Genomic DNA, 14,362 nt, shown 5'->3' with positions numbered 1-14,362 from the left:
TTTTTTTCAAAATGGCGGCCAATGTAAAAATTCAAAGTGTCATAACTTTGCTAAATGAAATCCTACTGTAAAATGTCTAATGCAAAAAGTGTTTGGAATTTTAATTTGCATATAAAAGCAATTTTTAATTATTTTTTTTTTAATAAAAACCGAGTCTTACCATATATCGACCGAGACCTCGAACGAGCTTTTATGCGACTCTGCATATAGTTAACGCTCGTACGAGGTTTCTATTGAAGAAATCGACTTGAATTTTTGAAACAAAATAGAGCTTTCGACTATACTTACGCTACTATAAAAAAAAATTAAAAATTAAAAAATAAAAGTATTTTTTTTTCAAAACACGTTCAGTGTGATGAGTCGATCGACCTACCATTCATACGCTCATAAGATTTTTAATATAGTTAAGGTCAGTGTGAGCTTATTTATACATATTTAAATTTCAATTTTTGTGACAGTATAGAATTCTTAAGCATCCTGTGTATGTTTGTTAGCAAAATCCATTTTGTCAATTTTTTGCAAAATGGCGACAAGTATTAAAATTCAATCACTTATAACTCAGTAGTGTTGAATTTTGTCAAAAAGGTCTCTATACATGAAATGTTGAGAAGCCTAAAGTTCATCAGAATAAAATATAAAAAATATATATTTTTGCTTGAAAACAAGCGATGTATCAGTTCGATCGTACCCCCATACTAGCCATTTTGAGACTTTCGGAAGAGTTAACGCTCTTAACTGTTTGGTTTCGAAGATAAAAATTTAAATTTTGAGTATCGCATAGAACTAACGTGCAGCCCCTATACGTTATGTTTAAAAAAAATATATAAAATTTTTTTTCAAAATGGCGGCTAATGTAAAAATTCAAAGTGTCATAACTTTGCTAAATGAAATCCTACTAAAAAATGTCTAATGCAAAAAGTGTTTGGAATTTTAATTTGCATATAAAAGCAATTTTTAATTATTTTTTTTTTAATAAAAACCGAGTCTTACCATATATTGACCGAGACCTCGAACGAGCTTTTATGCGACTCTGCATATAGTTAATGCTCGTACGAGGTTTCTATTTAAGAAATAGACTTGAATTTTTAATACAAAATAGAGCTTTCGACTATACTTACGATACTATAAAAAAAAATTAAAAATTAAAAAATAAAAGTATTTTTTTTTCAAAACACGTTCAGTGTGATGAGTCGATCGACCTACCATTCATACGCTCATAAGATTTTTAATATAGTTAAGGTCAGTGTGAGCTTATTTATACATATTTAAATTTCAATTTTTGTGACAGTATAGAATTCTTAAGCATCCTGTGTATGTTTGTTAGCAAAATCCATTTTGTCAATTTTTTGCAAAATGGCGACAAGTATTAAAATTCAATCACTTATAACTCAGTAGTGTTGAATTTTGTCAAGAAGGTCTCTATACATGAAATGTTGAGAAGCCTAAAGTTCATCAGAATAAAATATAAAAAATATATATTTTTGCTTGAAAACAAGCGATGTATCAGTTCGATCGTACCCCCATACTAGCCATTTTGAGACTTTCGGAAGAGTTAACGCTCTTAACTGTTTGGTTTCGAAGATAAAAATTTAAATTTTGAGTATCGCATAGAACTAACGTGCAGCCCCTATACGTTATGTTTAAAAAAAATATATAAAATTTTTTTTCAAAATGGCGGCTAATGTAAAAATTCAAAGTGTCATAACTTTGCTAAATAAAATCCTACTAAAAAATGTCTAATGCAAAAAGTGTTTGGAATTTTAATTTGCATATAAAAGCAATTTTTAATTATTTTTTTTTTAATAAAAACCGAGTCTTACCATATATCGACCGAGACCTCGAACGAGCTTTTATGCGACTCTGCATATAGTTAACGCTCGTACGAGGTTTCTATTTAAGAAATAGACTTGAATTTTTAATACAAAATAGAGCTTTCGACTATACTTACGATACTATAAAAAAAAATTTAAAATTAAAAAATAAAAGTATTTTTTTTTCAAAACACGTTCAGTGTGATGAGTCGATCGACCTACCATTCATACGCTAATAAGATTTTTAATATAGTTAAGGTCAGTGTGAGCTTATTTATACATATTTAAATTTCAATTTTTGTGACAGTATAGAATTCTTAAGCATCCTGTGTATGTTTGTTAGCAAAATCCATTTTGTCAATTTTTTGCAAAATGGCGACAAGTATTAAAATTCAATCACTTATAACTCAGTAGTGTTGAATTTTGTCAAAAAGGTCTCTATACATGAAATGTTGAGAAGCCTAAAGTTCATCAGAATAAAATATAAAAAATATATATTTTTGCTTGAAAACAAGCGATGTATCAGTTCGATCGTACCCCCATACTAGCCATTTTGAGACTTTCGGAAGAGTTAACGCTCTTAACTGTTTGGTTTCGAAGATAAAAATTTAAATTTTGAGTATCGCATAGAACTAACGTGCAGCCCCTATACGTTATGTTTAAAAAAAATATATAAAATTTTTTTTCAAAATGGCAACTAATGTAAAAATTCAAAGTGTCATAACTTTGCTAAATGAAATCCTACTAAAAAATGTCTAATGCAAAAAGTGTTTGGAATTTTAATTTGCATATAAAAGCAATTTTTAATTATTTTTTTTTTAATATAAACCGAGTCTTACCATATATCGACCGAGACCTCGAACGAGCTTTTATGCGACTCTGCATATAGTTAACGCTCGTACGAGGTTTCTATTAAAGAAATCGACTTGAATTTTTGATACAAAATAGAGCTTTCGACTATACTTACGATACTATAAAAAAAAATTAAAAATTAAAAAATAAAAGTATTTTTTTTTCAAAACACGTTCAGTGTGATGAGTCGATCGACCTACCATTCATACGCTCATAAGATTTTTAATATAGTTAAGGTCAGTGTGAGCTTATTTATACATATTTAAATTTCAATTTTTGTGACAGTATAGAATTCTTAAGCATCCTGTGTATGTTTGTTAGCAAAATCCATTTTGTCAATTTTTTGCAAAATGGCGACAAGTATTAAAATTCAATCACTTATAACTCGGTAGTGTTGAATTTCGTCAAAAAAGTCTCTATACATGAAATGTTGAGAAGCCTAAAGTTCATCAGAATAAAATATAAAAAATATATATTTTTGCTTGAAAACAAGCGATGTATCAGTTCGATCGTACCCCCATACTAGCCATTTTGAGACTTTCGGAAGAGTTAACGCTCTTAACTGTTTGGTTTCGAAGATAAAAATTTAAATTTTGAGTATCGCATAGAACTAACGTGCAGCCCCTATACGTTATGTTTAAAAAAAATATATAAAATTTTTTTTCAAAATGGCGGCTAATGTAAAAATTCAAAGTGTCATAACTTTGCTAAATGAAATCCTACTAAAAAATGTCTTATGCAAAAATTGTTTGGAATTTTAATTTGCATATAAAAGCAATTTTTAATTATTTTTTTTTTAATAAAAACCGAGTCTTACCATATATTGACCGAGACCTCGAACGAGCTTTTATGCGACTCTGCATATAGTTAATGCTCGTACGAGGTTTCTATTTAAGAAATAGACTTGAATTTTTAATACAAAATAGAGCTTTCGACTATACTTACGATACTATAAAAAAAAATTAAAAATTAAAAAATAAAAGTATTTTTTTTTCAAAACACGTTCAGTGTGATGAGTCGATCGACCTACCATTCATACGCTCATAAGATTTTTAATATAGTTAAGGTCAGTGTGAGCTTATTTATACATATTTAAATTTCAATTTTTGTGACAGTATAGAATTCTTAAGCATCCTGTGTATGTTTGTTAGCAAAATCCATTTTGTCAATTTTTTGCAAAATGGCGACAAGTATTAAAATTCAATCACTTATAACTCAGTAGTGTTGAATTTTGTCAAAAAGGTCTCTATACATGAAATGTTGAGAAGCCTAAAGTTCATCAGAATAAAATATAAAAAATATATATTTTTGCTTGAAAACAAGCGATGTATCAGTTCGATCGTACCCCCATACTAGCCATTTTGAGACTTTCGGAAGAGTTAACGCTCTTAACTGTTTGGTTTCGAAGATAAAAATTTAAATTTTGAGTATCGCATAGAACTAACGTGCAGCCCCTATACGTTATGTTTAAAAAAAATATATAAAATTTTTTTTCAAAATGGCGGCCAATGTAAAAATTCAAAGTGTCATAACTTTGCTAAATAAAATCCTACTGAAAAATGTCTAATGCAAAAAGTGTTTGGAATTTTAATTTGCATATAAAAGCAATTTTTAATTATTTTTTTTTTAATAAAAACCGAGTCTTACCATATATCGACCGAGACCTCGAACGAGCTTTTATGCGACTCTGCATATAGTTAACGCTCGTACGAGGTTTCTATTGAAGAAATCGACTTGAATTTTTGATACAAAATAGAGCTTTCGACTATACTTACGATACTATAAAAAAAAATTAAAAATTAAAAAATAAAAGTATTTTTTTTTCAAAACACGTTCAGTGTGATGAGTCGATCGACCTACCATTCATACGCTCATAAGATTTTTAATATAGTTAAGGTCAGTGTGAGCTTATTTATACATATTTAAATTTCAATTTTTGTGACAGTATAGAATTCTTAAGCATCCTGTGTATGTTTGTTAGCAAAATCCATTTTGTCAATTTTTTGCAAAATGGCGACAAGTATTAAAATTCAATCACTTATAACTCAGTAGTGTTGAATTTTGTCAAAAAGGTCTCTATACATGAAATGTTGAGAAGCCTAAAGTTCATCAGAATAAAATATAAAAAATATATATTTTTGCTTGAAAACAAGCGATGTATCAGTTCGATCGTACCCCCATACTAGCCATTTTGAGACTTTCGGAAGAGTTAACGCTCTTAACTGTTTGGTTTCGAAGATAAAAATTTAAATTTTAAAGATCGCATAGAACTAACGTGCAGCCCCTATACGTTATGTTTAAAAAAAATATATAAAATTTTTTTTCAAAATGGCGGCCAATGTAAAAATTCAAAGTGTCATAACTTTGCTTAATAAAATCCTACTGAAAAATGTCTAATGCAAAAAGTGTTTGGAATTTTAATTTGCATATAAAAGCAATTTTTAATTATTTTTTTTTTAATATAAACCGAGTCTTACCATATATCGACCGAGACCTCGAACGAGCTTTTATGCGACTCTGCATATAGTTAACGCTCGTACGAGGTTTCTATTGAAGAAATCGACTTGAATTTTTGAAACAAAATAGAGCTTTCGACTATACTTACGATACTATAAAAAAAAATTAAAAATTAAAAAATAAAAGTATTTTTTTTTCAAAACACGTTCAGTGTGATGAGTCGATCGACCTACCATTCATACGCTCATAAGATTTTTAATATAGTTAAGGTCAGTGTGAGCTTATTTATACATATTTAAATTTCAATTTTTGTGACAGTATAGAATTCTTAAGCATCCTGTGTATGTTTGTTAGCAAAATCCATTTTGTCAATTTTTTGCAAAATGGCGACAAGTATTAAAATTCAATCACTTATAACTCAGTAGTGTTGAATTTTGTCAAAAAGGTCTCTATACATGAAATGTTGAGAAGCCTAAAGTTCATCAGAATAAAATATAAAAAATATATATTTTTGCTTGAAAACAAGCGATGTATCAGTTCGATCGTACCCCCATACTAGCCATTTTGAGACTTTCGGAAGAGTTAACGCTCTTAACTGTTTGGTTTCGAAGATAAAAATTTAAATTTTGAGTATCGCATAGAACTAACGTGCAGCCCCTATACGTTATGTTTAAAAAAAATATATAAAATTTTTTTTCAAAATGGCGGCTAATGTAAAAATTCAAAGTGTCATAACTTTGCTAAATAAAATCCTACTAAAAAATGTCTAATGCAAAAAGTGTTTGGAATTTTAATTTGCATATAAAAGCAATTTTTAATTATTTTTTTTTTAATAAAAACCGAGTCTTACCATATATCGACCGAGACCTCGAACGAGCTTTTATGCGACTCTGCATATAGTTAACGCTCGTACGAGGTTTCTATTTAAGAAATAGACTTGAATTTTTAATACAAAATAGAGCTTTCGACTATACTTACGATACTATAAAAAAAAATTAAAAATATAAAAATAAAAGTATTTTTTTTTCAAAACACGTTCAGTGTGATGAGTCGATCGACCTACCATTCATACGCTCATAAGATTTTTAATATAGTTAAGGTCAGTGTGAGCTTATTTATACATATTTAAATTTCAATTTTTGTGACAGTATAGAATTCTTAAGCATCCTGTGTATGTTTGTTAGCAAAATCCATTTTGTCAATTTTTTGCAAAATGGCGACAAGTATTAAAATTCAATCACTTATAACTCAGTAGTGTTGAATTTTGTCAAAAAGGTCTCTATACATGAAATGTTGAGAAGCCTAAAGTTCATCAGAATAAAATATAAAAAATATATATTTTTGCTTGAAAACAAGCGATGTATCAGTTCGATCGTACCCCCATACTAGCCATTTTGAGACTTTCGGAAGAGTTAACACTCTTAACTGTTTGGTTTCGAAGATAAAAATTTAAATTTTCAGTATCGCATAGAACTAACGTGCAGCCCCTATACGTTATGTTTAAAAAAAATATATAAAATTTTTTTTCAAAATGGCGGCTAATGTAAAAATTCAAAGTGTCATAACTTTGCTAAATGAAATCCTACTAAAAAATGTCTAATGCAAAAAGTGTTTGGAATTTTAATTTGCATATAAAAGCAATTTTTAATTATTTTTTTTAATAAAAACCGAGTCTTACCATATATTGACCGAGACCTCGAACGAGCTTTTATGCGACTCTGCATATAGTTAATGCTCGTACAAGGTTTCTATTTAAGAAATAGACTTGAATTTTTAATACAAAATAGAGCTTTCGACTATACTTACGATACTATAAAAAAAAATTAAAAATTAAAAAATAAAAGTATTTTTTTTTCAAAACACGTTCAGTGTGATGAGTCGATCGACCTACCATTCATACGCTCATAAGATTTTTAATATAGTTAAGGTCAGTGTGAGCTTATTTATACATATTTAAATTTCAATTTTTGTGACAGTATAGAATTCTTAAGCATCCTGTGTATGTTTGTTAGCAAAATCCATTTTGTCAATTTTTTGCAAAATGGCGACAAGTATTAAAATTCAATCACTTATAACTCAGTAGTGTTGAATTTTGTCAAAAAGGTCTCTATACATGAAATGTTGAGAAGCCTAAAGTTCATCAGAATAAAATATAAAAAATATATATTTTTGCTTGAAAACAAGCGATGTATCAGTTCGATCGTACCCCCATACTAGCCATTTTGAGACTTTCGGAAGAGTTAACGCTCTTAACTGTTTGGTTTCGAAGATAAAAATTTAAATTTTGAGTATCGCATAGAACTAACGTGCAGCCCCTATACGTTATGTTTAAAAAAAAATATAAAATTTTTTTTCAAAATGGCGGCTAATGTAAAAATTCAAAGTGTCATAACTTTGCTAAATCAAATCCTACTAAAAAATGTTTATAGCAAAAAGTGTTTGGAATTTTAATTTGCATATAAAAGCAATTTTTAATTATTTTTTTTTTAATAAAAACCGAGTCTTACCATATATTGACCGAGACCTCGAACGAGCTTTTATGCGATTCTGCATATAGTTAACGCTCGAATGAGGCTTCTATTCAAGAAATCGACTTGAATTTTTTATACAGAATAGAGCTTTCGACTATACTTACGATACTATAAAAAAAAATTAAAAATTAAAAAATAAAAGTATTTTTTTTTCAAAACACGTTTAGTGTGATGAGTCGATCGACCCACCATACATACGCTCATAAAAGTTTCAATATAGTTTAGGTCAGTGTGAGCTTATTTATACATATTTGAATTTCAATTTTTGTGACAGTATAGAATTCTTAAGCATCCTGTGTATGTTTGTTAGAAAAATCCATTTTGTCAATTTTTTGCAAAATGACGACAAGTATTAAAATTCAATCACTTATAACTCAGTAGTGTTGAATTTTGGCAAAAAGGTCTCTATACATGAAATGTTGAGAAGCCTAAAGTTCATCTAAGTAAAATATAAAAAATATATATTTTTGCTTGAAAACAAGCGATGTATCAGTTCGATCGTACCCCCATACTAGCCATTTTGAGACTTTCGGAAGAGTTAACGCTCTTAACTGTTTGGTTTCGAAGATAAAAATTTAAATTTTGAGTATCGCATAGAACTAACGTGCAGCCCCTATACGTTATGTTTAAAAAAAATATATAAAATTTTTTTTCAAAATGGCGGCTAATGTAAAAATTCAAAGTGTCATAACTTTGCTAAATGAAATCCTACTAAAAAATGTCTTATGCAAAAATTGTTTGGAATTTTAATTTGCATATAAAAGCAATTTTTAATTATTTTTTTTTTAATAAAAACCGAGTCTTACCATATATTGACCGAGACCTCGAACGAGCTTTTATGCGACTCTGCATATAGTTAATGCTCGTACGAGGTTTCTATTTAAGAAATAGACTTGAATTTTTAATACAAAATAGAGCTTTCGACTATACTTACGATACTATAAAAAAAAATTAAAAATTAAAAAATAAAAGTATTTTTTTTTCAAAACACGTTCAGTGTGATGAGTCGATCGACCTACCATTCATACGCTCATAAGATTTTTAATATAGTTAAGGTCAGTGTGAGCTTATTTATACATATTTAAATTTCAATTTTTGTGACAGTATAGAATTCTTAAGCATCCTGTGTATGTTTGTTAGCAAAATCCATTTTGTCAATTTTTTGCAAAATGGCGACAAGTATTAAAATTCAATCACTTATAACTCAGTAGTGTTGAATTTTGTCAAAAAGGTCTCTATACATGAAATGTTGAGAAGCCTAAAGTTCATCAGAATAAAATATAAAAAATATATATTTTTGCTTGAAAACAAGCGATGTATCAGTTCGATCGTACCCCCATACTAGCCATTTTGAGACTTTCGGAAGAGTTAACGCTCTTAACTGTTTGGTTTCGAAGATAAAAATTTAAATTTTGAGTATCGCATAGAACTAACGTGCAGCCCCTATACGTTATGTTTAAAAAAAATATATAAAATTTTTTTTCAAAATGGCGGCCAATGTAAAAATTCAAAGTGTCATAACTTTGCTAAATAAAATCCTACTGAAAAATGTCTAATGCAAAAAGTGTTTGGAATTTTAATTTGCATATAAAAGCAATTTTTAATTATTTTTTTTTTAATAAAAACCGAGTCTTACCATATATCGACCGAGACCTCGAACGAGCTTTTATGCGACTCTGCATATAGTTAACGCTCGTACGAGGTTTCTATTGAAGAAATCGACTTGAATTTTTGATACAAAATAGAGCTTTCGACTATACTTACGATACTATAAAAAAAAATTAAAAATTAAAAAATAAAAGTATTTTTTTTTCAAAACACGTTCAGTGTGATGAGTCGATCGACCTACCATTCATACGCTCATAAGATTTTTAATATAGTTAAGGTCAGTGTGAGCTTATTTATACATATTTAAATTTCAATTTTTGTGACAGTATAGAATTCTTAAGCATCCTGTGTATGTTTGTTAGCAAAATCCATTTTGTCAATTTTTTGCAAAATGGCGACAAGTATTAAAATTCAATCACTTATAACTCAGTAGTGTTGAATTTTGTCAAAAAGGTCTCTATACATGAAATGTTGAGAAGCCTAAAGTTCATCAGAATAAAATATAAAAAATATATATTTTTGCTTGAAAACAAGCGATGTATCAGTTCGATCGTACCCCCATACTAGCCATTTTGAGACTTTCGGAAGAGTTAACGCTCTTAACTGTTTGGTTTCGAAGATAAAAATTTAAATTTTAAAGATCGCATAGAACTAACGTGCAGCCCCTATACGTTATGTTTAAAAAAAATATATAAAATTTTTTTTCAAAATGGCGGCCAATGTAAAAATTCAAAGTGTCATAACTTTGCTTAATAAAATCCTACTGAAAAATGTCTAATGCAAAAAGTGTTTGGAATTTTAATTTGCATATAAAAGCAATTTTTAATTATTTTTTTTTTAATATAAACCGAGTCTTACCATATATCGACCGAGACCTCGAACGAGCTTTTATGCGACTCTGCATATAGTTAACGCTCGTACGAGGTTTCTATTGAAGAAATCGACTTGAATTTTTGAAACAAAATAGAGCTTTCGACTATACTTACGATACTATAAAAAAAAATTAAAAATTAAAAAATAAAAGTATTTTTTTTTCAAAACACGTTCAGTGTGATGAGTCGATCGACCTACCATTCATACGCTCATAAGATTTTTAATATAGTTAAGGTCAGTGTGAGCTTATTTATACATATTTAAATTTCAATTTTTGTGACAGTATAGAATTCTTAAGCATCCTGTGTATGTTTGTTAGCAAAATCCATTTTGTCAATTTTTTGCAAAATGGCGACAAGTATTAAAATTCAATCACTTATAACTCAGTAGTGTTGAATTTTGTCAAAAAGGTCTCTATACATGAAATGTTGAGAAGCCTAAAGTTCATCAGAATAAAATATAAAAAATATATATTTTTGCTTGAAAACAAGCGATGTATCAGTTCGATCGTACCCCCATACTAGCCATTTTGAGACTTTCGGAAGAGTTAACGCTCTTAACTGTTTGGTTTCGAAGATAAAAATTTAAATTTTGAGTATCGCATAGAACTAACGTGCAGCCCCTATACGTTATGTTTAAAAAAAATATATAAAATTTTTTTTCAAAATGGCGGCTAATGTAAAAATTCAAAGTGTCATAACTTTGCTAAATAAAATCCTACTAAAAAATGTCTAATGCAAAAAGTGTTTGGAATTTTAATTTGCATATAAAAGCAATTTTTAATTATTTTTTTTTTAATAAAAACCGAGTCTTACCATATATCGACCGAGACCTCGAACGAGCTTTTATGCGACTCTGCATATAGTTAACGCTCGTACGAGGTTTCTATTTAAGAAATAGACTTGAATTTTCAATACAAAATAGAGCTTTCGACTATACTTACGATACTATAAAAAAAAATTAAAAATATAAAAATAAAAGTATTTTTTTTTCAAAACACGTTCAGTGTGATGAGTCGATCGACCTACCATTCATACGCTCATAAGATTTTTAATATAGTTAAGGTCAGTGTGAGCTTATTTATACATATTTAAATTTCAATTTTTGTGACAGTATAGAATTCTTAAGCATCCTGTGTATGTTTGTTAGCAAAATCCATTTTGTCAATTTTTTGCAAAATGGCGACAAGTATTAAAATTCAATCACTTATAACTCAGTAGTGTTGAATTTTGTCAAAAAGGTCTCTATACATGAAATGTTGAGAAGCCTAAAGTTCATCAGAATAAAATATAAAAAATATATATTTTTGCTTGAAAACAAGCGATGTATCAGTTCGATCGTACCCCCATACTAGCCATTTTGAGACTTTCGGAAGAGTTAACGCTCTTAACTGTTTGGTTTCGAAGATAAAAATTTAAATTTTGAGTATCGCATAGAACTAACGTGCAGCCCCTATACGTTATGTTTAAAAAAAATATATAAAATTTTTTTTCAAAATGGCGGCCAATGTAAAAATTCAAAGTGTCATAACTTTGCTAAATAAAATCCTACTGAAAAATGTCTAATGCAAAAAGTGTTTGGAATTTTAATTTGCATATAAAAGCAATTTTTAATTATTTTTTTTTTAATAAAAACCGAGTCTTACCATATATCGACCGAGACCTCGAACGAGCTTTTATGCGACTCTGCATATAGTTAACGCTCGTACGAGGTTTCTATTGAAGAAATCGACTTGAATTTTTGATACAAAATAGAGCTTTCGACTATACTTACGATACTATAAAAAAAAATTAAAAATTAAAAAATAAAAGTATTTTTTTTTCAAAACACGTTCAGTGTGATGAGTCGATCGACCTACCATTCATACGCTCATAAGATTTTTAATATAGTTAAGGTCAGTGTGAGCTTATTTATACATATTTAAATTTCAATTTTTGTGACAGTATAGAATTCTTAAGCATCCTGTGTATGTTTGTTAGCAAAATCCATTTTGTCAATTTTTTGCAAAATGGCGACAAGTATTAAAATTCAATCACTTATAACTCAGTAGTGTTGAATTTTGTCAAAAAGGTCTCTATACATGAAATGTTGAGAAGCCTAAAGTTCATCAGAATAAAATATAAAAAATATATATTTTTGCTTGAAAACAAGCGATGTATCAGTTCGATCGTACCCCCATACTAGCCATTTTGAGACTTTCGGAAGAGTTAACGCTCTTAACTGTTTGGTTTCGAAGATAAAAATTTAAATTTTAAAGATCGCATAGAACTAACGTGCAGCCCCTATACGTTATGTTTAAAAAAAATATATAAAATTTTTTTTCAAAATGGCGGCCAATGTAAAAATTCAAAGTGTCATAACTTTGCTTAATAAAATCCTACTGAAAAATGTCTAATGCAAAAAGTGTTTGGAATTTTAATTTGCATATAAAAGCAATTTTTAATTATTTTTTTTTTAATATAAACCGAGTCTTACCATATATCGACCGAGACCTCGAACGAGCTTTTATGCGACTCTGCATATAGTTAACGCTCGTACGAGGTTTCTATTGAAGAAATCGACTTGAATTTTTGAAACAAAATAGAGCTTTCGACTATACTTACGATACTATAAAAAAAAATTAAAAATTAAAAAATAAAAGTATTTTTTTTTCAAAACACGTTCAGTGTGATGAGTCGATCGACCTACCATTCATACGCTCATAAGATTTTTAATATAGTTAAGGTCAGTGTGAGCTTATTTATACATATTTAAATTTCAATTTTTGTGACAGTATAGAATTCTTAAGCATCCTGTGTATGTTTGTTAGCAAAATCCATTTTGTCAATTTTTTGCAAAATGGCGACAAGTATTAAAATTCAATCACTTATAACTCAGTAGTGTTGAATTTTGTCAAAAAGGTCTCTATACATGAAATGTTGAGAAGCCTAAAGTTCATCAGAATAAAATATAAAAAATATATATTTTTGCTTGAAAACAAGCGATGTATCAGTTCGATCGTACCCCCATACTAGCCATTTTGAGACTTTCGGAAGAGTTAACGCTCATAACTGTTTGGTTTCGAAGATAAAAATTTAAATTTTGAGTATCGCATAGAACTAACGTGCAGCCCCTATACGTTATGTTTAAAAAAAATATATAAAATTTTTTTTCAAAATGGCGGCCAATGTAAAAATTCAAAGTGTCATAACTTTGCTAAATGAAATCCTACTGAAAAATGTCTAATGCAAAAAGTGTTTGGAATTTTAATTTGCATATAAAAGCAATTTTTAATTATTTTTTTTTTAATAAAAACCGAGTCTTACCATATATCGACCGAGACCTCGAACGAGCTTTTATGCGACTCTGCATATAGTTAACGCTCGTACGAGGTTTCTATTGAAGAAATCGACTTGAATTTTTGATACAAAATAGAGCTTTCGACTATACTTACGATACTATAAAAAAAAATTAAAAATTAAAAAATAAAAGTATTTTTTTTTCAAAACACGTTCAGTGTGATGAGTCGATCGACCTACCATTCATACGCTCATAAGATTTTTAATATAGTTAAGGTCAGTGTGAGCTTATTTATACATATTTAAATTTCAATTTTTGTGACAGTATAGAATTCTTAAGCATCCTGTGTATGTTTGTTAGCAAAATCCATTTTGTCAATTTTTTGCAAAATGGCGACAAGTATTAAAATTCAATCACTTATAACTCAGTAGTGTTGAATTTTGTCAAAAAGGTCTCTATACATGAAATGTTGAGAAGCCTAAAGTTCATCAGAATAAAATATAAAAAATATATATTTTTGCTTGAAAACAAGCGATGTATCAGTTCGATCGTACCCCCATACTAGCCATTTTGAGACTTTCGGAAGAGTTAACGCTCTTAACTGTTTGGTTTCGAAGATAAAAATTTAAATTTTGAGTATCGCATAGAACTAACGTGCAGCCCCTATACGTTATGTTTAAAAAAAATATATAAAATTTTTTTTCAAAATGGCGGCTAATGTAAAAATTCAAAGTGTCATAACTTTGCTAAATAAAATCCTACTAAAAAATGTCTAATGCAAAAAGTGTTTGGAATTTTAATTTGCATATAAAAGCAATTTTTAATTATTTTTTTTTTAATAAAAACCGAGTCTTACCATATATCGACCGAGACCTCGAACGAGCTTTTATGCGACTCTGCATATAGTTAACGCTCGTACGAGGTTTCTATTTAAGAAATAGACTTGAATTT

The sequence above is a fragment of the Plectrocnemia conspersa genome, unplaced genomic scaffold (genome assembly GCF_051122295.1).
Source record: "Plectrocnemia conspersa isolate PC_06_02 unplaced genomic scaffold, ASM5112229v1 ptg000002l, whole genome shotgun sequence".
Lineage (NCBI taxonomy): Eukaryota > Metazoa > Arthropoda > Insecta > Trichoptera > Polycentropodidae > Plectrocnemia > Plectrocnemia conspersa.
This window is presented reverse-complemented; position numbering follows the sequence as displayed.